Source organism: Bombina bombina, chromosome 3, assembly GCF_027579735.1.
Source record: "Bombina bombina isolate aBomBom1 chromosome 3, aBomBom1.pri, whole genome shotgun sequence".
NCBI classification, from domain to species: Eukaryota; Metazoa; Chordata; class Amphibia; order Anura; family Bombinatoridae; genus Bombina; species Bombina bombina.
This window is the reverse complement of record NC_069501.1, coordinates 765,141,851-765,169,195: the sequence shown is the minus strand read 5'-3', so window position 1 is coordinate 765,169,195 and position 27,345 is coordinate 765,141,851.

The following is a 27,345-nucleotide window of genomic DNA, read 5'->3' as shown; positions in this document are numbered from 1 at the left end:
TTACTGTGCATAATTATTAGGGAACTTAACAAAAAACAAATATATACCCATTTCAATTATTTATTTTTACCAGTGAAACCAATATAACATCTCAACATTCACAAATATACATTTCTGACATTCAAAAACAAAAAAAACAAAAAAATAGTGACCACTATAGCCACCTTTCTTTGCAAGGACACTCAAAAGCCTGCCATCCATGGATTCTGTCAGTGTTTTGATCTGTTCACCATCAACATTGCGTGCAGCAGCAACCACAGCCTCCCAGACACTATTCAGAGAGGTGTACTGTTTTCCCTCCTTGTAAATCTCACATTTGATGATGGACCACAGGTTCTCAATGGGGTTCAGATCAGGTGAACAAGGAGGCCATGTCATTAGATTTTCTTCTTTTATACCCTTTCTTGCCAGCCACGCTGTGGAGTACTTGGACGCGTGTGATGGAGCATTGTCCTGCATGAAAATCATGTTTTTCTTGAAGGATGCAGACTTCTTCCTGTACCACTGCTTGAAGAAGGTGTCTTCCAGAAACTGGCAGTAGGACTGGGAGTTGAGCTTGACTCCATCCTCAACCCGAAAAGGCCCCACAAGCTCATCTTTGATGATACCAGCCCAAACCAGTACTCCACCTCCACCTTGCTGGCGTCTGAGTCGGACTGGAGCTCTTTGCCCTTTACCAATCCAGCCACGGGCCCATCCATCTGGCCCATCAAGACTCACTCTCATTTCATCAGTCCATAAAACCTTAGAAAAATCAGTCTTGAGATATTTCTTGGCCCAGTCTTGACGTTTCAGCTTGTGTGTCTTGTTCAGTGGTGGTCGCCTTTCAGCCTTTCTTACCTTGGCCATGTCTCTGAGTATTGCACACCTTGTGCTTTTGGGCACTCCAGTGATGTTGCAGCTCTGAAATATGGCCAAACTGGTGGCAAGTGGCATCTTGGCAGCTACACGCTTGACTTTTCTCAGTTAATGGGCAGTTATTTTGCGCCTTGGTTTTTCCACACGCTTCTTGCGACCCTGTTGACTATTTTGAATGAAACGCTTGATTGTTCGATGATCACGCTTCAGAAGCTTTGCAATTTTAAGAGTGCTGCATCCCTCTGCAAGATATCTCACTATTTTTGACTTTTCTGAGCCTGTCAAGTCCTTCTTTTGACCCATTTTGCCAAAGGAAAGGAAGTTGCCTAATAATTATGCACACCTGATATAGGGTGTTGATGTCATTAGACCACACCCCTTCTCATTACAGAGATGCACATCACCTAATATGCTTAATTGGTAGGCTTTCGAGCCTATACAGCTTGGAGTAAGACAACATGCATAAAGAGGATGATGTGGTCAAAATACTCATTTACCTAATAATTCTGCACTCCCTGTATATATATATATATATATATATATATATATATATATACAGAGAGACTTGGAGAGTAAAATGACAGAAAAGCAGGGAATAGCAGGATTTCAATGCAGGGCCTTAATTCATGTACCAAAAAGAGAGACTTGGTGTAAAATGACAGAAAAGCAGGGAATAGCAGGATTTCAATGCAGGGCCTTAATTCACGTACCTTGACATGTTTGCACACCAATGCTAAACTGAACTATTATTTGAAAAGCCAGGAATCAAAGCTTAGACAGAAATCTGCTAAATTTACAAAAAGATTACAAGCTTAATCTTGGCATATAATTTAACATAAATAATTCTCCACTTTGCATAGATAGCTTGGTTCTTAATATATTTGAGTCTTTTGGATCAAGGCTTTTATACAATGTAATGTCATTATTACATGAAAACTTCCAATGGAATTGCTAAGTGGGTAGGTAGAGAACCTTAAATCAAAACTAAACATCACAGGTTCCAAGTCCACTCAAAGATGGTAGTATTTATATTTCATGGAGTACTAGCTCCTGTCCACAGACTGTTCCAGTCCACTGTGGTGGAAATGTATATTTTTTAACTTCTGCCTCTGTCCCAGCTGAATTTCTGTGATGGGTGAACCTACCAAAAGTGGCCCAGTGTATCTATAAGATTTATCTGTTGTGCTGAAAGTGCATAATAATGGTTCTACTATCAGTGAAGCAAATATTAGTTGTAAAAACTTACTGTACCGATATTTGAAACCATTGTACAGTGAGAGTGTGAATGAAATTTTCTCAAATCTTGTTTTATTTGATATTTTCCTTTTGATGCCAAAAGAGAGAAAATAATGCACCACATTTAAGGCCAGATTACAGGTGGTGCAGTATTTTGCACTTCCGCTAGAGCGCTAATTGCGCAAGAATTATACTTTTTGCGCTCGTCAGATTGTACTGGTATTATGAGTTGAAAGTTGAAAGTTAACCTTCTTGCACTAACCCGACGAGAGCAAAGAGCTTACTTCTAGCGCAATTAAATTGTTGCGCAACAATAACCTATTTCCCCATAGAAAAAAAAAAAGTGGAAAAAAACACCAGTTTCGCGTGCAAACATGATCACATATTTTCATTTGCGTTTACCCGATCGCATATTATAATATGCATAAGTTCCAACATGAAAATATGAATATTGCATAAATATGCTTTTACATGTTTTCATCTACATAACGGCGCTGGGCTCCAATGCACTTCTATATATGTCTATATATGTATACATATGTATTTATGTTTTTATATGTGTACATATGTCTGCATATACATAAATACACATGTAAATACATAAATACATTTGTACACAAATATAGACATATATATTAAAGGGACAGTCTAGTATAAATTAAACTTTAATTATTCAGATTTTAATCAACTTTCCAATTTATTTTTATCATCAAATTTTGCTTTTTTCTCTTGGTATTTTTAGTTTAAACTAAACATAGGTAGGCTCATATGCTAATTTCTAAGCCTTTGAATCTCTTTTCAACACAAAGAGCCAGAAAGTACACGTGGGCCATATAGATAACACTGTGTTCAGGCACAGAAAGTTATTTAAGATTTAGCACAACACAATGCTAAATGCAAGTCAATAGATAATAAACAGTCACAGTCATGTGATCAAGGGGCTGGAAGAAGGTTCCTAGATACAAGGCAATCACAGAGGTATAAAGTGTATTAATATAACTGTGTTGGTTATGCAAAACTGGGGAATGGGTAATAAAGGGATTATCTATCTTTTAAAACAATAACAATTCTATGGTAGACTGTCCCTTTAAGTATATATATATATATATATACACATCTGTAAATAGACATGTATATGTATGTATCTCAATGTTAAAGTTCTTTGGCTGCCTTTTTTTTTCTAACACCTGAGATCTCATATTTTCGAGTTCTTATAACTTTTTTGTGAAAAAAAAATTTTAAGTAATTTTTACTAGATAGTGTTATTGTGAGTGTAACTACTTTGTAATATTGTTTTGATGTGTTTTGTTACAATTTTTTGACTCGCTTAACAGTTAACCACAGCTCTGAGATTGCAGTAATCATTCTAGTGTAAAGCGTGATTGCGCTCACTCGATTGCGCTCAACTTGTAATATGAGTGCAATTTAACCTGCATGCAAACGATCGCGAAAACCCTTGCTCATACTTTTGCTCACGCATTGTAATCTAGCCCTTAGAGTTTATTTGCCAATACATTGAAGAACTGCAATATATGAATACAAATGTTTGGTACATTACAAGTCAGTTGTTTGACTGAGAATACAAGATTTAAGGAGTATGACTAATAAAACATTTGCGGCTAGATTACGAGTTTTTCGTTAGGCTTAAAAAGCAGCTTTGGCCGGTCCCAACGATGCTTTTTAACGCCCGCTGGTATTACGAGTCTTGCAGGTACAGGTGTAACGCTCACTTTTTTGGCCAGACTCGGAAATACCGCATTTCCACTTACGTCGATTGCGTATCCTATTTTTTCAATGGGACTTGCATAGCTCCAGTATTATGAGTCTGACAAAAAGGGAGCTGTACACCCTCTCCTGTCAAGACTGGTACCGCATTTAAAAGTCAGTAGTTAAGAGTTTTACACTAAAACACCGTAGCATAAAACTCTTAACTAAAGTGCTAAAAAGTACACTAACACCCATAAACTACCTATTAACCCCTAAACCGAGGCCCCCCATATCGCAAACACTTTAAAAAAAAAAATGAACCCCTAATCTGCCGAACCGGACATCGCCGCCACTATAATAAATATATTAATCCCTAAACCTACATTTATTAACCACTTATCTGCCGTCCCCAATGCCGCCACCACTATATTAAAGTTATTAACCCCTAAATCTAAGTCTAACCCTAACCCCCCCTAACTTAAATATAATTTAAATAAATAAAAATAAAATATCTATCATTAACTAAAATATTCCTATTTAAAACTAAATATTTCCTATAAAATAAACTCTAAGCTAGCTACAAGATAACTAATAGTTACATTGTAGCTATCTCAGGGTTTATTTTTATTTTACAGGCAAGTTTGTATTTATTTTAACTAGGTAGAATAGTTATTAAATAGTTATTAACTACCTAGCTAAAATAAATACAAATTTACCTGTAAAATAAAACCTAACCTAAGTTACAATTACACCTAACACTACCACTATAATTAAATGAATTGCCTAAATTAAATAAAATTATCTAAAATACAAAAAAAAAAACCCCACTAAATTACAGAAAATAATAAGCAAGTTACAAGATTTTTAAACTAATTACACCTAACAAAATAAAAAAGCCCCCCCAAAATAAAAAAAGCCCTACCCTACACTAAATTACAAATAGCCCTTAAAAGGGCCTTTTGCGGGGCATTGCCCCAAAGTAATCAGCTCTTTTACCTGTAAAAAAAATTACAGATCCCCCCCCCAACATTAAAAGCCACCACCCACACAACCAACCCTACTCTAAAACCCATCCTATCCCCCCTTAAAAATACCTAACACTAACCCCCTGAAGATCACTATACCGGGAGACGTCTTCATCCAACCGGGCAGATTGCCAGTAGAATGCCAGCTCAATCCTATTGGCTGATTGCATCAGCCAATAGGATTTTTTCTACCTTAATTCCGATTGAATTGAAGGGACGCCATCTTGGATGATGTCACTTAAAGGTACCGTCATTTAGTAAGAAGACTCCGGATGAAGAGGATGCTCCGCGTCGGATGTCTTGAAGATGAACCCGCTCCGCACTGGATGAATGAAGATAGAAGATGCTGTCTGGATGAAGATTTCTGCCCATCTGGAGGACCACTTCTGCCCGGCTTGGATGAAGACTTCTGCCTGTCTGGAGGACCACTTCTGCCCAGTTGAATGAAGACATCTCCCGGTAGGGTGATTTTCAGGGGGTTAGTGTTAGGTTTTTTTAAGGGGGGATTGGGTGGGTTTTAGAGTAGGATTGGTTGTGTGGGTGGTGGGTTTTAATGTTGGGGGGGATCTGTAATTTCTTTTACAGGAAAAAGAGCTGATTACTTTGGGGCAATGCCCTGCAAAATGTCCTTTTAAGGGCTTTTTGTAATTTAGTGTAGGGTAGGGTAGGGCTTTTTTTTATTTTATTTTTTTTGGGGGGGGGGTTATTTTGTTAGGGGGATTAGATTAGGTGTAATTTAAAAATCTTGATTTTTTTTATTATTTTCTGAAATTTAGTGGGGTTTTTTTGTACTTTAGATAATTTTATTTAATTTAGTTAATTTATTTAATTATAGTGTAGTGTTAGATGTAATTGTAACTTAGGCTAGGTTTTATTTTACAGGTACTTGTGTCTTTATTTTAGCTAGGTAGTTATTAAATAGTTAATAACTATTTAGTAACTATTGTACCTAGTTAAAATAAATACAAACTTGCCTGTAAAATAAAAATAAACCCTAAGCTAGATACAATGTAACTATTAGTTATATTGTAGCTAGCTTAGGGTTTATTTTATTGGTAAGTATTTAGTTTTAAATAGGAATAATTTAGTTAATGATAGTTATTTTATTTATATGTTTTTAAATTATATTTCAGTTAGGGGGGGTTAGGGTTAGACTTAGGTTTAGGGTAGTGATGTTGTGAATAGTTCGCCGGCGAATATTTCCGGTGAACATAGCTTGTTCGCGTTCGTCGCGGCGGGCGAACATATGCAATGTTCGATCCGCCCCCTATTTGTCATCATTGAGTAATACTTTGACCCTGTACCTCACAGTCAGAAGACAAATTCCAGCCAATCAGCAGCAGACCCTCCCTCCCAGACCCTCCTACCTCCTGGACAGCATCCATTTTAGATTCATTTGGAAGCTGCATTCTTAGTGAGAGGAGGGACAGTGTAGCTGCTGCTGATTTAATAGAGAAATCGATAGCTAGGCTAGTGTATTCAGTGTCCACTACAGTCCTGAAGGACTCATCTGATCTCTGCTGTAAAGACAGCACCCCAAAAAGCCCTTTTTAGGGCTAAAACATCAGTCTGCTTTTTTTTTTCTCTCTGTAATCTAATTGCAGTCGCCTGCCTGCCAGCATGTGTGTCAGGCTCACAGCGTATACTGTGCCCACTTGCCCAGTGCCACCACTCATATCTGGTGTAACAGTAGTGTAGATTTAAAAAAAACAACACTTTTTTGACTGTGTTAAATAATAGCAGTCAGTTTCCTTCACACGTGTTCATTTCAGTGCCTGCCTGCCAGGGCACAGTGTCACCCCAATGCAACTCATATCTGGTGTAACAGTAGTGTAGATTTAAAAAAAACAACACTTTTTTGACTGTGTTAAATAATAGCAGTCCGTTTCCTTCACACGTGTTTGTTTCAGTTAGTTAGTTCACGTATTTCATATAGATAACACTGTGCTCGTGCACGAGAAGTTATCTGGGAGCAGGCACTGATTGGCTAGACTGCAAGTCTGTCAAAAGAACTGAAAAAAGGGGCAGTTTGCAGAGGCTTAGATACAAGATAATCACAGAGGTTAAAAGTATATTATTATAAATGTGTTAGTTATGCAAAACTGGGAAATGGGTAATAAAGGGATTATCTATCTTTTAAAACAATAAGGCCTAGATTTGGAGTTCGGCGGTAGCCGTCAAAACCAGCGTTAGAGGCTCCTAACGCTGGTTTTGGCCGCCCGCTGGTATTTGGAGTCAGTGATTAAAGGGTCTAACGCTCACTTTTCAGCCGCGACTTTTCCATACCGCAGATCCCCCTACGCCATTTGCGTAGCCTATCTTTTCAATGGGATCTTTCTAACGCCGGTATTTAGAGTCGTTTCTGAAGTGAGCGTTAGAGCTCTAACGACAAGATTCCAGCCGCCTGAAAATAGCAGGAGTTAAGAGCTTTCTGGCTAACGCCGGTTTATAAAGCTCTTAACTACTGTACCCTAAAGTACACTAACACCCATAAACTACCTATGTACCCCTAAACCGAGGTCCCCCCACACCGCCGCCACTCGATTAAAATTTTTAACCCCTAATCTGCCGACCGCCACCTACGTTATATTTATGTACCCCTAATCTGCTGCCCCTAACCCCGCCGACCCCTGTATTATATTTATTCACCCCTAACCTGCCCCCCACAACGTCGCCGCCAGCTACTTACAATAATTAACCCCTAATCTTCCGACCGCAAATCGCCGCCACCTACGTTATCTCTATGTACCCCTAATCTGCTACCCCTAACACCGCCGACCCCTATATTATATTTATTAACCCCTAATCTGCCCCCCTCAACGTCGCCGACACCTGCCTACACTTATTAACCCCTAATCTGCCGAGCGGACCTGAGCGCTACTATAATAAAGTTATTAACCCCTAATCCGCCTCACTAACCCTATCATAAATAGTATTAACCCCTAATCTGCCCTCCCTAACATCGCCGACACCTACCTTCAATTATTAACCCCTAAACTTCCGATCGGAGCTCACCGCTATTCTAATAAATGGATTAACCCCTAAAGCTAAGTCTAACCCTAACACTAACACCCCCCTAAGTTAAATATAATTTTTATCTAACGAAATAAATTAACTCTTATTAAATAACTTATTCCTATTTAAAGCTAAATACTTACCTGTAAAATAAATCCTAATATAGCTACAATATAAATTATAATTATATTATAGCTATTTTAGGATTAATATTTATTTTACAGGCAACTTTGTAATTATTTTAACCAGGTACAATAGCTATTAAATAGTTAAGAACTATTTAATAGTTACCTAGTTAAAATAATAACAAATTTACCTGTAAAATAAATCCTAACCTAAGTTAAAATTAAACCTAACACTACCCTATCAATAAAATAATTAAATAAACTACATACAATTACCTACAATTAACCTAACACTACACTATCAATAAATAAATTAAACACAATTGCTACAAATAAATACAATTAAATAAACTAGCTAAAGTACAAAAAATAAAAAAGAACTAAGTTACAAAAAATAAAAAAATATTTACAAACATAAGAAAAATATTACAACAATTTTAAACTAATTACACCTACTCTAAGCCCCCTAATAAAATAACAAAGCCCCCCAAAATAAAAAAATTCCCTACCCTATTCTAAATTAAAAAAGTTACAAGCTCTTTTACCTTACCAGCCCTGAACAGGGCCCTTTGCGGGGCATGCCCCAAGAATTTCAGCTCTTTTGCCTGTAAAAGAATAAATACAATACCCCCCCCCCCCCCAACATTACAACCCACCACCCACATACCCCTAATCTAACCCAAACCCCCCTTAAATAAACCTAACACTAAGCCCCTGAAGATCTTCCTACCTTGTCTTCACCATACCAGGTATCACCGATCCGTCCTGGCTCCAAGATCTTCATCCAACCCAAGCGGGGGTTGGCGATCCATAATCCGGTGCTCCAAAGTCTTCCTCCTATCCGGCAAGAAGAGGACATCCGGACCGGCAAACATCTTCTCCAAGCGGCATCTTCGATCTTCTTCCATCCGGTGCGGAGCGGGTCCATCTTGGAGCAGGCGACGCGGATCCATCCTCTTCTTCCGATGTCTCCCGACTAATGACGGTTCCTTTAAGGGACGTCATCCAAGATGGCGTCCCTCGAATTCCGATTGGCTGATAGGATTCTATCAGCCAATCGGAATTAAGGTAGGAATTTTCTGATTGGCTGATGGAATCAGCCAATCAGAATCAAGTTCAATCCGATTGGCTGATCCAATCAGCCAATCAGATTGAGCTCGCATTCTATTGGCTGTTCCGATCAGCCAATAGAATGCGAGCTCAATCTGATTGGCTGATGGGATCGGCCAATCGGATTGAACTTGATTCTGATTGGCTGATTCCATCAGCCAATCAGAAAATTCCTACCTTAATTCCGATTGGCTGATAGAATCCTATCAGCCAATCGGAATTCGAGGGACGCCATCTTGGATGACGTCCCTTAAAGGAACCGTCATTAGTCGGGAGACATCGGAAGAAGAGGATGGATCTGCGTCGCCTGCTTCAAGATGGACCCGCTCCGCACCGGATGGAAGAAGATCGAAGATGCCGCTTGGAGAAGATGTTTGCCGGTCCGGATGTCCTCTTCTTGCTGGATAGGAGGAAGACTTTGGAGCACCGGATTATGGATCGCCAACCCCCGCTTGGGTTGGATGAAGATCTTGGAGCCAGGACGGATCGGTGATACCTGGTATGGTGAAGACAAGGTAGGAAGATCTTCAGGGGCTTAGTGTTAGGTTTATTTAAGGGGGGTTTGGGTTAGATTAGGGGTATGTGGGTGGTGGGTTGTAATGTTGGGGGGGGGGGGTATTGTATTTATTCTTTTACAGGCAAAAGAGCTGAAATTCTTGGGGCATGCCCCGCAAAGGGCCCTGTTCAGGGCTGGTAAGGTAAAAGAGCTTGTAACTTTTTTAATTTAGAATAGGGTAGGGAATTTTTTATTTTGGGGGGCTTTGTTATTTTATTAGGGGGCTTAGAGTAGGTGTAATTAGTTTAAAATTGTTGTAATATTTTTATTATGTTTGTAAATATTTTTTTATTTTCTGTAACTTAGTTCTTTTTTATTTTTTGTACTTTAGCTAGTTTATTTAATTGTATTTATTTGTAGGAATTGTGTTTAATTAATTTATTGATAGTGTAGTGTTAGGTTAATTGTAGGTAATTGTAGGTAGTTTATTTAATTATTTTATTGATAGGGTAGTGTTAGGTTTAATTATAACTTAGGTTAGGATTTATTTTACAGGTAAATTTGTTATTATTTTAACTAGGTAACTATTAAATAGTTCTTAACTATTTAATAGCTATTGTACCTGGTTAAAATAATTACAAAGTTGCCTGTAAAATAAATATTAATCCTAAAATAGCTATAATATAATTATAATTTATATTGTAGCTATATTAGGATTTATTTTACAGGTAAGTATTTATCTTTAAATAGGAATAATTTATTTAATAAGAGTTAATTTATTTCGTTAGATAAAAATTATATTTAACTTAGGGGGGTGTTAGTGTTAGGGTTAGACTTAGCTTTAGGGGTTAATCCATTTATTAGAATAGCGGTGAGCTCCGATCGGAAGTTTAGGGGTTAATAATTGAAGGTAGGTGTCGGCGATGTTAGGGAGGGCAGATTAGGGGTTAATACTATTTATGATAGGGTTAGTGAGGCGGATTAGGGGTTAATAACTTTATTATAGTAGCGCTCAGGTCCGCTCGGCAGATTAGGGGTTAATAAGTGTAGGTAGGTGTCGGCGACGTTGTGGGGGGCAGATTAGGGGTTAATAAATATAACATAGGGGTCGGCGATGTTAGGGCAGCAGATTAGGGGTACATAGGGATAACGTAGGTGGCGGCGGTTTACGGAGCGGAAGATTAGGGGTTAATAATATAATGCAGGGGTCAGCGATAGCGGGGGCGGCAGATTAGGGGTTAATAAGTGTAAGGTTAGGGGTGTTTAGACTCGGGGTACATGTTAGAGTGTTAGGTGCAGACGTAGGAAGTGTTTCCCCATAGAAAACAATGGGGCTGCGTTAGGAGCTGAACGCTGCTTTTTTGCAGGTGTTAGGTTTTTTTTCAGCTCAAACAGCCCCATTGTTTCCTATGGGAGAATCGTGCACGAGCACGTTTTTGAGGCCGGCCGCGTCCGTAAGCAGCTCTGGTATCGAGAGTTGCATTTGCGGTAAAAATGCTCTACGCTCCTTTTTTGGAGCCTAACGCAGCATTTGTTTGAACTCTCGATACCAGAGTTAAATTTATGGTGCGGCCAGAAAAAAGCCTGCGGAGCGTTAACAGCCCTTTTACCGCCGAACTCTAAATCTAGGCCTAAGAATTCTGGTGTAGACTGTCCTTTTAAACGGGGAGTTTGGTCTGTCACTGTGAAGCGGGCGTAACCCTTACACTACCTGATCGATACAACATCATACCTGATGTTTTAAAGCACGTTATTCCAAACAATTTAGGAATGTTAGGTGATTTATGCCCTTTATGGATTAAAACCAGACTCTGCATCAACTATGTAATTTTCCATGGGAGTTTTGCCATGGATCTCCCTCCGGCATGCCACAGTCCAGGTGTTAGTACCCTTGAAACAACTTTTCCATCACTATTGTGGCCAGAAAGAGTCCCTGTGGGTTTTAAAATTTGCCTGCCTATTGAAGTCTATGGCGGTTCGCCCGCTCGCGAACAGTTGCGGAAGTTCGCGTCCGCCGTTCGCGAACGCAAAATTTTAGGTTTGCGACATCACCATTTATGGGTTAATACATTTAATATAGTGGCAGCGACGTTGGAGGCGGCAGATTAGGGGTTAATAAGTGTAGGTAGGTTGCGGCGACACTGGGGGCGGCAGATTAGGGGTTAATAAATAGTATGTAGTTGTCGGCGATGTTGGGGGCAGCAGATTAGGGGTTCATAAGTATAATGTAGGTGGCGGCGGTGTCCAGAGCGGCAGATTAGGGGTTAATAATATAATGTAGGTGTCGGCGATGTCGGGGGTGGCAGATTAGGGGTTAATAAGTGTAAGATTAGGGGTGTTTAGACTCGGGGTTCATGTTAGGGTGTTAGGTGTAGACATAACTTTTGTTTCCCACTAGGAATCAATGGGGCTGTGTTAGGAGCTTTACGCTACTTTTTTGCAGGTGTTTTTTTTCAGCCGGCTCTCCCCCATTGATTCCTATGGGGAAATCGTGCACGAGCACGTTCTGCCAGCTCACCGCCGATATGGAGCAAAATTTTGCTCTACGATCACTTTTTTGTGGTTAACGCCGGGTTTGGAAAACCCCATAATACCAGTGCTGTCTGTAAGTGAGCGGTGAGCATAAACTGCTCATTAGCACAGCATAGCTTCTAACGCAAAACTCGTAATCTAGCAGTTGGTTTTCTTTTTGTGGATTAATGCAAACATCAAACAAGGAACATTATAATATATATGCAGACTTGACCTCACTATAGTTAAAGGGACATGAAACCCAATTTTTTTCATGATTTAGAAAGAGCATGCAATTTTAACCCCCTTTCTAATTTACTTCTATTATCTAATTTGCTTCATTCTCTTAATATACTTTGCTAAAAACATATCTAGATAGGCTCTGTAGCTGCTGATTGGTTGCTGCACATAGATGCCTCATGTGATTGGCTCATCCATGTGCATTGTTATTTCTTCAACAAAGGATATCTAAAGAATGAAGCAAATTAGGTAATAGAAATAAATTTGAATGTTGTTTAAAATTGTATTCTTTACTTGAATCATGAGAGAAAATGTTTGGGTTTAGTGTCCCTTTAACTGCATGTACTTCAACACTCTGATGCCACCTAGTGGTTATGGTATACATTTTATTTTGATTGGTGCAGTAAAGAATAATTATTACAATCACATGTTTTGCAGGGGACATAGTGCTATACACATACTGATTATTTCTAAACAAGTTTGGAGCCTACATAGATGTGCAGTGGTTTACTCATATGCAAATTTTCTGAATATGAAATTACCCAAGTGATACTGTTATTGCGCATTAATGGAGTGCAATGCTCTTTTATGGTATATATTCAAGTTAACTTTGTTCCTGCAATATCTTACATGATTATTGCTATGATATAATACTCATGTCCTTAAAACAGTAAAAAATATGACATCAAAGAATACAAATAATGAGAAAAAGCTTAAAAATGTTGCAGATGTACACACAGAGAGTACATAAAAATTAAGGCCTAGATTTAGAGTTCGGAGGTAAAAGGGCTGTTAACGCTCCGCGGGCTTTTTTCTGGCCGCACCATAAATTTAACTCTGGTATCGAGAGTTCAAACAAATGCTGCGTTAGGCTCCAAAAAAGGAGCGTAGAGCATTTTTACCGCAAATGCAACTCTCGATACCAGAGCTGCTTACGGACGCGGCCGGCATCAAAAACGTGCTCGTGCACGATTCTCCCATAGGAAACAATGGGGCTGTTTGAGCTGAAAAAAAACCTAACACCTGCAAAAAAGCAGCGTTCAGCTCCTAACGCAGCCCCATTGTTTTCTATGGGGAAACACTTCCTACGTCTGCACCTAACACTCTAACATGTACCCCGAGTCTAAACACCCCTAACCTTACACTTATTAACCCCTAATCTGCCGCCCCCGCTATCGCTGACCCCTGCATTATATTATTAACCCCTAATCTTCCGCTCCGTAAACCGCCGCCACCTACGTTATCCCTATGTACCCCTAATCTGCTGCCCTAACATCGCCGACCCCTATGTTATATTTATTAACCCCTAATCTGCCCCCCACAACGTCGCCGACACCTACCTACACTTATTAACCCCTAATCTGCCGAGCGGACCTGAGCGCTACTATAATAAAGTTATTAACCCCTAATCCGCCTCACTAACCCTATCATAAATAGTATTAACCCCTAATCTGCCCTCCCTAACATCGCCGACACCTACCTTCAATTATTAACCCCTAAACTTCCGATCGGAGCTCACCGCTATTCTAATAAATGGATTAACCCCTAAAGCTAAGTCTAACCCTAACACTAACACCCCCCTAAGTTAAATATAATTTTTATCTAACGAAATAAATTAACTCTTATTAAATAAATTATTCCTATTTAAAGATAAATACTTACCTGTAAAATAAATCCTAATATAGCTACAATATAAATTATAATTATATTATAGCTATTTTAGGATTAATATTTATTTTACAGGCAACTTTGTAATTATTTTAACCAGGTACAATAGCTATTAAATAGTTAAGAACTATTTAATAGTTACCTAGTTAAAATAATAACAAATTTACCTGTAAAATAAATCCTAACCTAAGTTATAATTAAACCTAACACTACCCTATCAATAAAATAATTAAATAAACTACCTACAATTACCTACAATTAACCTAACACTACACTATCAATAAATTAATTAAACACAATTCCTACAAATAAATACAATTAAATAAACTAGCTAAAGTACAAAAAATAAAAAAGAACTAAGTTACAGAAAATAAAAAAATATTTACAAACATAATAAAAATATTACAACAATTTTAAACTAATTACACCTACTCTAAGCCCCCTAATAAAATAACAAAGCCCCCCAAAATAAAAAATTCCCTACCCTATTCTAAATTAAAAAAGTTACAAGCTCTTTTACCTTACCAGCCCTGAACAGGGCCCTTTGCGGGGCATGCCCCAAGAATTTCAGCTCTTTTGCCTGTAAAAGAATAAATACAATACCCCCCCCCCCCAACATTACAACCCACCACCCACATACCCCTAATCTAACCCAAACCCCCCTTAAATAAACCTAACACTAAGCCCCTGAAGATCTTCCTACCTTGTCTTCACCATACCAGGTATCACCGATCCGTCCTGGCTCCAAGATCTTCATCCAACCCAAGCGGGGGTTGGCGATCCATAATCCGGTGCTCCAAAGTCTTCCTCCTATCCGGCAAGAAGAGGACATCCGGACCGGCAAACATCTTCTCCAAGCGGCATCTTCGATCTTCTTCCATCTGGTGCGGAGCGGGTCCATCTTGAAGCAGGCGACGCGGATCCATCCTCTTCTTCCGATGTCTCCCGACTAATGACGGTTCCTTTAAGGGACGTCATCCAAGATGGCGTCCCTCGAATTCCGATTGGCTGATAGGATTCTATCAGCCAATCGGAATTAAGGTAGGAATTTTCTGATTGGCTGATGGAATCAGCCAATCAGAATCAAGTTCAATCCGATTGGCCGATCCCATCAGCCAATCAGATTGAGCTCGCATTCTATTGGCTGATCGGAACAGCCAATAGAATGCGAGCTCAATCTGATTGGCTGATTGGATCAGCCAATCGGATTGAACTTGATTCTGATTGGCTGATTCCATCAGCCAATCAGAAAATTCCTACCTTAATTCCGATTGGCTGATAGAATCCTATCAGCCAATCGGAATTCGAGGGACGCCATCTTGGATGACGTCCCTTAAAGGAACCGTCATTAGTCGGGAGACATCGGAAGAAGAGGATGGATCCGCGTCGCCTGCTTCAAGATGGACCCGCTCCGCACCGGATGGAAGAAGATCGAAGATGCTGCTTGGAGAAGATGTTTGCCGGTCCGGATGTCCTCTTCTTGCCGGATAGGAGGAAGACTTTGGAGCACCGGATTATGGATCGCCAACCCCCGCTTGGGTTGGATGAAGATCTTGGAGCCAGGACGGATCGGTGATACCTGGTATGGTGAAGACAAGGTAGGAAGATCTTCAGGGGCTTAGTGTTAGGTTTATTTAAGGGGGGTTTGGGTTAGATTAGGGGTATGTGGGTGGTGGGTTGTAATGTTGGGGGGGGGGGTATTGTATTTATTCTTTTACAGGCAAAAGAGCTGAAATTCTTGGGGCATGCCCCGCAAAGGGCCCTGTTCAGGGCTGGTAAGGTAAAAGAGCTTGTAACTTTTTTTAATTTAGAATAGGGTAGGGAATTTTTTTATTTTGGGGGGCTTTGTTATTTTATTAGGGGGCTTAGAGTAGGTGTAATTAGTTTAAAATTGTTGTAATATTTTTCTTATGTTTGTAAATATTTTTTTATTTTTTGTAACTTAGTTCTTTTTTATTTTTTGTACTTTAGCTAGTTTATTTAATTGTATTTATTTGTAGCAATTGTGTTTAATTTATTTATTGATAGTGTAGTGTTAGGTTAATTGTAGGTAATTGTATGTAGTTTATTTAATTATTTTATTGATAGGGTAGTGTTAGGTTTAATTATAACTTAGGTTAGGATTTATTTTACAGGTAAATTTGTTATTATTTTAACTAGGTAACTATTAAATAGTTCTTAACTATTTAATAGCTATTGTACCTGGTTAAAATAATTACAAAGTTGCCTGTAAAATAAATATTAATCCTAAAATAGCTATAATATAATTATAATTTATATTGTAGCTATATTAGGATTTATTTTACAGGTAAGTATTTAGCTTTAAATAGGAATAAGTTATTTAATAAGAGTTAATTTATTTCGTTAGATAAAAATTATATTTAACTTAGGGGGGTGTTAGTGTTAGGGTTAGACTTAGCTTTAGGGGTTAATCCATTTATTAGAATAGCGGTGAGCTCCGATCGGAAGTTTAGGGGTTAATAATTGAAGGTAGGTGTCGGCGATGTTAGGGAGGGCAGATTAGGGGTTAATACTATTTATGATAGGGTTAGTGAGGCGGATTAGGGGTTAATAACTTTATTATAGTAGATCTCAGGTCCGCTCAGCAGATTAGGGGTTAATAAGTGTAGGCAGGTGTCGGCGACGTTGAGGGGGGCAGATTAGGGGTTAATAAATATAATATAGGGGTCGGCGGTGTTAGGGGTAGCAGATTAGGGGTACATAGAGATAACGTAGGTGGCGGCGATTTGCGGTCGGAAGATTAGGGGTTAATTATTGTAAGTAGCTGGCGGCGACGTTGTGGGGGGCAGGTTAGGGGTGAATAAATATAATACAGGGGTCGGCGGGGTTAGGGGCAGCAGATTAGGGGTACATAAATATAACGTAGGTGGCGGTCGGCAGATTAGGGGTTAAAAATTTTAATCGAGTGGCGGCGGTGTGGGGGGACCTCGGTTTAGGGGTACATAGGTAGTTTATGGGTGTTAGTGTACTTTAGGGTACAGTAGTTAAGAGCTTTATAAACCGGCGTTAGCCAGAAAGCTCTTAACTCCTGCTATTTTCAGGCGGCTGGAATCTTGTCGTTAGAGCTCTAACGCTCACTTCAGAAACGACTCTAAATACCGGCGTTAGAAAGATCCCATTGAAAAGATAGGCTACGCAAATGGCGTAGGGGGATCTGCGGTATGGAAAAGTCGAGGCTGAAAAGTGAGCGTTAGACCCTTTAATCACTGACTCCAAATACCAGCGGGCGGCCAAAACCAGCGTTAGGAGCCTCTAACGCTGGTTTTGACGGCTACCGCCGAACTCCAAATCTAGGCCTAAGAGTTTTATTTTTTGCCTTAAATATATCTTCTTTTAAATAAAGCAGCCTCGCAGCTGACATAAAGTTTTCTACAAGATTAGGCCAAACATTACAGTTTTTTTGGTCACAGAGGATCAGCAGAGGGAATATAATATCGATATCTCCAATAACAGGTAGATCCTTTACTTAAAGCGACATTTGAGGACTTGGAAAATCACTGCTGATGCGGTAATAATATAAAATGAGTGGGTCTGCCTTAAAAGATCAGTAGAAATGTATGTGTTGCTTTCCAGAGTTATTTAACATCTGAGAAGAATAAATCCCAGTGGAAAGAGCCCACAGGGTAGGCATTAACAGAAAATCACTTGATTAAAATACTACCCAAAGACGGGGGATGATATGCTACCCACATTTTCAGAATAAGATATTGCTGATAAGAAACGTGTTGAATTTCACCTAATAAAAATATTTTTATTTTTCAAGATTATTCAGCAGTATCCCAATTTTGAAAGGAATTCTCCCCCTTTGCACCCCTCTATTTTAAGAGTTATGTATGACAAGTTACTTTTTGCTTACAACAGTTAATGACTTGAAATTATTTGATACTACTCAATAAATGTGTAAATTTGAATGCATAACTAAAGGATTCATATAATCAAGAGCTTCAAGAGGAACCTCATCCTGGTACCAGAACTGAACATTATGGTTTTGAGATATATTGTTGGTTCTTATCTAAGTAAAAGCAGTCATAGCAGTTTGCTCTTATACATGTATTAAAGTTTGTTTTAATTGGAAACCAGGTACTGTAATTCCATGTTATGTTTGAGAAGGATAAACTATTCTATAGCAGCTTAATATTTAATAACAGTACTATGGATTCTACATTAATATGCATCTGTTGGGTTATAGCAATATGCTGTTTCCATATGAGCAGTGGTGCCAAGTTTAAAGTAAAGGTAAAGTTTCAACTATCCCTATACACCATCAATTTACTCACAGTTAAAACATTATAATCGCTAACTTCTTTTCTGAAAGAGAATATATATTTATATAATAAAGATCTTTAAAATTACCCTACTGTGCCATTCCTCACTCCTCCCATCAGCCATTTCCTTATTTCATAATGAATGACGTATAGAGCGGTCCCACACGCTCTATACGTATGTCCAAAGCGTGTTCACAAACACACAAGGAACAACGCATGCGCATAGCGTTGTATAACTATAGAGGCAGGGATGAGAAAAAACAATACATTATAAGCTTTATTTTAGTAAATAAAGGACTCGTGTCAGGTCAAAGTATTAAAGTGAATCAGAGCAGGCGGACAGGTTATGGAGCAGCGGTCTTTGTGACCGGTGCTTCATAACTGCTGTTTCTGGCGAGCCTGCAGGCTCGCCAGAAACATGGGACATCAAGCTCCAATCGCAGCTTGATAAATATGCCCCGATAAATCTTTCTAATAATGCGAATGAGCATTTAAAAATAGCACTATGGAGTATAGGATGGATTAACTCTCCCATTAAAAGAAAAACTATCTGAAATATCCAAAAGTACTGTACACTGATAAAAAAAAATAATGAAAAAAAAAAAAATATTTTTAATTTTCAAAAAAGAAATTGAGAAATTAAAACAAGGATGAGTGGTGAGATAACTTACACATATTTTGAGGACAAAAAAATGATGTAGTATATTCATCTTGCTCAATAAAAAAAAATCCAAAGAAAGTTGAGAGGGTAGATTTGGTATAGTTAAATCAGAAATTCAGGAAATTGTGTGTCTCCTCTGCAGTGTTTGTGGCTCTAATAATAAGGATAACAAGTTTTGCTATGCTGAGGTTCCCATTATAATCAAAGGCAATTTTAACCTAGGCCCTAATACGCCTCAATAGGTTTACCAGTCTTCTGTCATCTTGTAGGTGTCCAGTGTCTTTCCTGTTATCATAAAAAGAAACTAAGTTATTTTAACATTTTTCTAATTCTCTTGGTTCAATAGATATCTGGTACAGCTGAGACTCTTAAGTCACAGGCCTAGATTTGGAGTTTGGCGGTAGCCGTGAAAACCAGCGTTAGAGGCTCCTAACGCTGGTTTTAGGCTACCGCCGGTATTTGGAGTCAGTCAAAAAAGGGTCTAACGCTCACTTTTCAGCTGCGACTTTTCCATACCGCAGATCCCCTTACGTCATTTGCGTATCCTATCTTTTCAATGGGATCTTCCTAACTCCGGTATTTAGAGTCGTGTCTGAAGTGAGCGTTAGAAATCTAACGACAAAACTCCAGCCGCAGAAAAAAGTCAGTAGTTAAGAGCTTTCTGGCCTAACGCCGGTTCATAAAGCTCTTAACTAATGTGCTCTAAAGTACACTAACACCCATAAACTACCTATGTACCCCTAAACCAAGGTCCCCCCACATCGCCGCCACTCGATTAAATTTTTTTAACCCCTAATCTGCCGACCGCCACCTACGTTATACTTATGTACCCCTAATCTGCTGCCCCTAACACCGCCGACCACTGTATTATATTTATTAACCCCTAATCTGCCCCCCACAACGTCGCCGCCAGCTACCTACAATAATTAACCCCTAATCTGCCGACCGCAATGCGCCGCCACCTACATTATAGCTATGTACCCCTAATCTGCTGCCCCTAACACCGCCGACCCCTATATTATATTTATTAACCCCTAATCTGCCGCCCTCAATGTTGCCTCCACCTGCCTACACTTATTAACCCCTAATCTGCCGACCGGACCGCACCGCTATTATAATAAAGTTATTAACCCCTAATCCGCCTCACTAATCCTATAATAAATAGTATTAACCTCTAATCTGCCCTCCCTAACATCGCCGACACCTAACTTCAAACATTAACCCCTAATCTGCCGACCGGAGCTCACCGCTATTCTAATAAATGTATTAACCCCTAAAGCTAAGTCTAACCCTAACACTAACACCCCCCTAAGTTAAATATAATTTAAATCTAACAAAATTAATTAACTCTTATTAAATAAATTATTCCTATTTAAAGCTAAATACTTACCTGTAAAATAAACCCTAATATAGCTACAATATAAATTATAATTATATTATAGCTATTTTAGGATTTATATTTATTTTACAGGTAACTTTGTATTTATTTTAACCAGGTACAATAGCTATTAAATAGTTAAGAACTATTTAATAGCTACCTAGTTAAAATAATTACAAAATTACCTGTAAAATAAATCCTAACCTAAGTTACAATTAAACCTAACACTACACTATCAATAAATAAATTAAATAAAATACCTACAATTACCTACAATTAAACCTAACACTACACAATCAATAAATTAATTAAATACAATACCGACAAATAACTACAATGAAATAAACTAACTAAAGTACAAAAAATAAAAAAGAACTAAGTTACAAAAAATAAAAAAATATTTACAAACATAAGAAAAATATTACAACAATTTTAAACTAATTATACCTACTCTAAGCCCCCTAATAAAATAACAAAGCCCCCCAAAATAAAAAAATGCCCTACCCTATTCTAAATTTCTAAAGTTCAAAGCTCTTTTACCTTACCAGCCCTGAACAGGGCCCTTTGCGGGACATGCCCCAAGAAGTTCAGCTCTTTTGCCTGTAAAAAAAACATACAATACCCCCCCCAACATTACAACCCACCACCCACATACCCCTAATCTAACCCAAACCCCCTTAAATAAACCTAACACTAAGCCCCTGAAGATCTTCCTACCTTATCTTCACCATACCAGGTTCACTGATCAATCCAGAAGAGCTCCTCCGATGTCCTGATCCAAGCCCAAGCGGGGGGCTGAAGAGGTCCATGATCCAGCTGAAGTAATCATCCAAGCGGGAGCTGAAGAGGTCCATGATCCGGCTGACGTTTTCATCCAAGCGGGAGCTGAAGAGGTCCATGATCCGGATGAAGTCTTCTATCAATGGCATCTTCAATCTTCTTTCTTCGGGAGCCATCATCTTCCATCCGACGCGGAACATCCTCTTCTCCCGACGCCTACTAGCCGAATGACGGTTCCTTTAAATATTGGAATCAGCCAATCAGAATCAAGTTCAATCCGATTGGCTGATCCGATCAGCCAATCAGATTGAGCTCGCATTCTATTGGCTGATCGGAACAGCCAATAGAATGCGAGCTCAATCTGATTGGCTGATTGAATCAGCCAATTGGATTGAACTTGATTCTGATTGGCTGATTCCATCAGCCAATCAGAATATTTCTACCTTAATTCCGATTGGCTGATAGAATCCTATCAGCCAATCGGAATTCGAGGGACGCCATCTTGGATGACGTCATTTAAAGGAACCGTCATTCGGCTAGTAGACTTAGCTTTAGGGGTTAATACATTTATTAGAATAGCGGTGAGCTCCAGTCGGCAGATTAGGGGTTATTAATTGAAGTTAGGTATCGGCGATGTTAGGGAGGGCAGATTAGGGGTTAATACTGTTTATTATAGGGTTAGTGAGGCGGATTAGGGGTTAATAACTTTATAATTATAGCGGTGCGGTCCGCTCGGCAGATTAGGGGTTAATAAGTGTAGGCAGGTGGAGGCGACATTGTGGGGGGCAGATTAGGGGTTAATAAATATAATATAGGGGTCGGCGGTGTTAGGGGCAGCAGATTAGGGGTACATAGGGATAATGTAAGTAGCGGCGGTTTACGGAGCGGCAGATTAGGGGTTAAAAATAATATACAGGGGTCAGCGATAGCGGGGGCAGCAGAATAGGGGTTAATAAGTGTAAGGTTAGGGGTGTTTAGACTCGGGTTACATGTTAGGGTGTTAGGTGCAGACGTAGGAAGTGTTTGCCCATAGCAAACAATGGGGCTGCGTTAGGAGCTGAACGCGGCTTTTTTGCAGGTGTTAGGTTTTTTTTCAGCTCAAACAGCCCCATTGTTTCCTATGGGGGAATCGTGCACGAGCACGTTTTTGAGGCTGGCCGCGTCCGTAAGCAACTCTGGTATCGAGAGTTGAAGTTGCGTTAAATATGCTCTACGCTCCTTTTTTGGAGCCTAACGCAGCCATTCTGTGGACTCTCAATACCAGAGTTATTTTAAAGGTGCGGCCAGAAAAAAGCCAGCCTTACCAACAAAACTCTAAATCTAGCCGACAGATAACAGTGCCTTAAAAACAAACAACACTTTTAACATTCATAGCTTATTTATCAAGTTTATATTGAACCGGTTACATTTATGGCTCATGATCCTACATGATTTAAATTAGTGTTTACATCTGACTCTCCTAGATATGTAGATTAAATTTGTGCAAATAAGCCAATAGGATTTTAGCAGCTCTCATCCTATTGGCTGATTTGAATACTTCAGCCAATAGGAATGCAACGGTACCCCAATATAAAAGGGGTACCTTGCATTCAAGCTTCAGTATGGGGCGGACGATCACATGAATAGGATCCACGTTGCTGAAGACTGCCGCGGCTGAGACAGCTCTGCACCTCCGGGAAAAAGATAGAAGATGGTGCCGCCCTGGAAGAAGATCTTCGACGCATGGATGAAGACTTTGCTCCACCTGAACTTCCGGACTTCAGGAACGGTGAGTACATCTTCTAAGGTTAGTGTTAGGTTTTTTGTTTATTTTTTTGGGTGTTTTTTTTCTAGATTAGGGCTTTTTTATGGGCGCAAAAGAGCTGATTTTAAGGGCAATACCCATACAAATGCCCCTATAGGGGCAATGGGTAGCTTAGGTTTTTTAGACTTAGGTTTTTTATTTTGGGGGGTTGGTTGGGTGGGGGGGTTACTGTTAGGGGGGACTTTGTAATTTTTTTTAGGTAAAAGAGATGATTGCTTCAGGGCAATGCTCTACAAAAGGCCCTTTTAAGGGCTATTCGTAGTGTATTGTTAGCTTAGGGGGTGTTTTTATTTTCTGGTGACTTTTTTGTTTTTATAGGGGTATTAGATTTTTATTATTAATATTAATTTTTATTTTTATTATTTTGGATAATTTTGTTTATTATTTTTTTTAATTTTACTATTTTTTGTTTTTCGTAATTTTAGTGGTTTTTTTGGTAATAGGTTTTTACATTTTTCAAAATTTTAGTGTTTCTATTGATGTCTATGGGGGAATACGTGCACGAGCATGTCAAGTCAGGCCTTGACTTTTGCTTATCACACCATATCGCACAACAAAAGAACGGCTAGATAAAGAGTCTTGCGTTATGAGTAAAAAAACAGCATTAAGGCTCATAACGCTGCTTTTTTACTACCGCTGGTATTTCGAGTCTTGCAGATTTAGGGGCACCGCACACTTTTTTGGCCTTACCGCAAATCAACTTACGCAATTTGCGTATAGTCTATTTTCAATTGGACTTCCATACCGCCGGTATTACAAGTTTTTTAGGCCAAAAAGTGAGCGGTACAGCCTATCCTGCAAGATTCCTAACGCATTCTAAAGTCAGTAGTTATGAGTTTTACACTACAACTCTGTAGCATAAAACTCATAACTAAAGTGCTAAAATGTACACTAACACCCATAAACTACCTATTAACCCCTAAACCGAGGCTCTCCCGCATTGCAAACTCTAAAATGAAATTATTAACCCCTAATCTGCCGCTCCCAACATCGCCGCCACTAGAATAAACATATTAACCCCTAAACCTAAGTCTAACCCTAACCCTAACACCCCCTAACTTAAATACTTAAATATAATTAAAATAAATCTGAAGAAAACCTACTATCATTACCTAAATAATTCCTATTAAAAACGAAATACTTACCTGTAAAATAAACCCTAAGCTAGCTACAATATAACTAATAGTTACATTGCAGCTAGCTTAGGGTTTATTTTTATTTTACAGGCAAGTTTGTATTTATTTTAACTAGGTAGAATAGTTATTTATTTATAAAATGTATTTATTTATAAAATATTTTACCAGGAAGGATACATTGAGATTTCTCTTGTTTCCAAGTATGTCCTAATTATTAACTATTTACTAACTACCTAGCTAAAATAAATACAAATTTAACTGTAAAATAAAACCTAACCTAAGTTACACTAACACCTAACCCTACACTACAATTAAATAAATTACCTAAATTAAATACAATAAAATAAATTAAATACGGGGGGGGGGGGAGCTGACTATCAAGCTGATCAGACGCATACTACAAGAGCTCCGGCACTAAACCCTATTTTTTGGGAGATTTTTGGTAATTGTATTAATAATTCCAACCCTCTAACAAGGACTCATTGTAGTTCATCTTATAAGCCGAGTTATAAATCAGTTTTAGTGGCTAGAAAGAGGAACTTTGGCTAGAAATACTTACTCTAAAGCTGCCACGTGGGCACAGAGCTCAGCCGCAAGCCCTAAGAATTTAGCATCAGTTTGGAGGTCTGATTATTCCTACACTAATTCTCTTCATAAATTGACAGTACTTATAACTATGGCACTTCCACCTCCAGAGGACCCACATAATACGGTCCAAAACCTACTAGAATGCTTAGCATGGCAGATGGAGGAGAACTTTGCCCATCTCTCGGCTCTTCTAAAGTCTCATATCCGTGAATCAGCCAATCAACAAACTACACTGAATGAGAACCTGCCTGTACCTATGCTGACAGCCGCGACTACTCTCATCCCGCCTCCCATGGGAGTGGACCGCAGAGACCGCAACTTGGATGGAACCCGACAATGTGAGACTGATTTCCCAGAGCTGATGAGCCCTCAAGATCACCTAAGCCAGGATCCCCAATACTTATTGAGCTCAACTACTTTTCATGCTGCCGTGGATATCTCGCAACTAACTAAGCCTTGCATCGCTTCAACCCTGATACCTAGCTCTGATACACCCGGAAGATCTTTCACTCTGCTCTACGAGGAGGTGGTGGTGGGGGCGTAGCCATTACTGAAGGCGACTGGTGCAGATGGGTTGTCACTGCTGCTGGCTCACATACATTTTTACACTACTTTGCAACTAGGAGCCTGCGATGGTGATCTCCCGGTAATGGCATCCTCTAACCTGTTGCAGAAAACCATGGGGCTGATCTCCTTTGTGCCTGCGGAATGGTTCGGAAGCCCTTTTGATCCAGGTGGTTAGCAATGCCTCTGCTCTTCGTACTGCAAGGTACACACCGGGTATGCTAGAACAGCTGTCCTTGACCAATTTTGCATAGAGACCGAAACACGCTGTGGACTTTTGAGACATTGACTACTGTCACCCTTCATTATGTTCTTAGGTCCTTAAGTATACATAGACTGTTTGGCCTTAATGCTGTCTTGCAAATGATCCTTCATATATTACTTACATAGCCCATGTTTACTCAGCTTGACTAGCACAGTTTTCATCCTTAAATGTTGGAATACATGCCCTCATCACTTATTTATTCCTTTTGTACTTTGCTCTACACTGGGAATATACAGATGTGCCCCCCTAAGGAAAGTTTTTAATATTTTTTCTTTTGTTAGTGTACGGATTGTGAGCTATTCGTATCTGTTTTTATAGTTCATATTATTATGTTTGCTGTTACTATTGATGTTATATACGCTCCTATCTACATTGTATATTAGGGCAAAACTTACTACAATCTACCCTAATTACTGTTATGTATTTTATGTTTATACTTGCTTTTTGTAAGCTTGCATTTGTGTGATATGTGGCTTTTTCAGGTCAATACCTTCTCTGTGCATGCAGGGAAATCCCCCTATAGTGGAATTCTTTTATATTTATATCAACCCCCTCTGATCTTTTATAGAGGATAGTTGATTTGTCTTTAGACACTGTAGAGTTAACCAGTTTAGACCTAGTGGCACTCCTCACTATATTCTTATGTAGATTTCTATAGACACCTAATACCTATCATGCCAACGCACCTAATTTGTCTCTAAGCTTTTTACCCTATCAAGGCCTCTCTTATTTTAGGACAACCAGAGATCAATATAGTGTAACTAGGTAATATCTGGACAGTGTTTACCATGTTATAAGAGATACACTCCGTTTTCCAAGGAAGGGTTCGCATGTAATACTAGGGTAAAGTAATAGAGGGTTTTGGAAAGTGATGATAACGGCTAGTAGCCTGAACTATGTCCCCATATATGCTGCATGCTATTATCTGTATATATGTTTTTGCACTGTTAGAGGAGGTTTATGTTATGATATACTAGCTCTTTGAGTCATTTGGTGATCACTTGAACTTGAACAAGCTACACATTTATGCTAGGAGACCATTCCTCATAGAACAGGTTCTAGTATTTTCGAATATTACATTAGCTCATAGGTTAACTGAGGCAAGTGTATATTTATTGTATAGTCAGAGGTAAAAGACAGGAACAGTTTTTGTGTATGTTTCAAGTCATATGCCTGCTATATATGTTCCACACATTAGTTATAATGGCAGATTAGATGCTCTGTATATGTGTACGAACCTGTATGTTTATTAATTACTATGCATTCTCACTTATCTTCTATATGAGTCTCCCTTCTTAAAGTAGTTCAAGTGTTATACAGTAGGCTCAGTTGCACACCTTGCATACTTTGACTAGTGGGTATGCAGACTATTAAAGAAATGTAGAACCTATACATAGAGTCAGCATAATATGACAGGTGCAGTCGGTACGCATTTTACAAGTCTTCTGCTTGTTATACATGTCTCACATATTAGGTGTAGTAGCAGAATTGATGCTTTGTATATATGTATGCGCCTATATGTTTACTAACTGCTATATATATATATATGTTATAGATTATTATACCTTTTGAAGGCTGTAATGTATATTACCCTCCCATCATATGGGTTCGATATAAAAACTTCCTTCCTTCATAGCTCTACTTGTTTAGTTTTATGCTATTGATTGGCTGGTTCCAATTCCCTCCTAAGGATTTCCCCTTATTATCTGATTAACAATTAAACTTAGGAACACAGATGCCATTTAATTTCCCCGCTATTCTACGCATTACTCTTCAATTGCTATGTTATTCCTATTTAGGACACCCATCTTGTATATACCATAGTTATAGGTGAGGGATACATTGTTAGTCTTATTCTAGATAAAGGTGCTCCCTACGCTGATTCTATTATT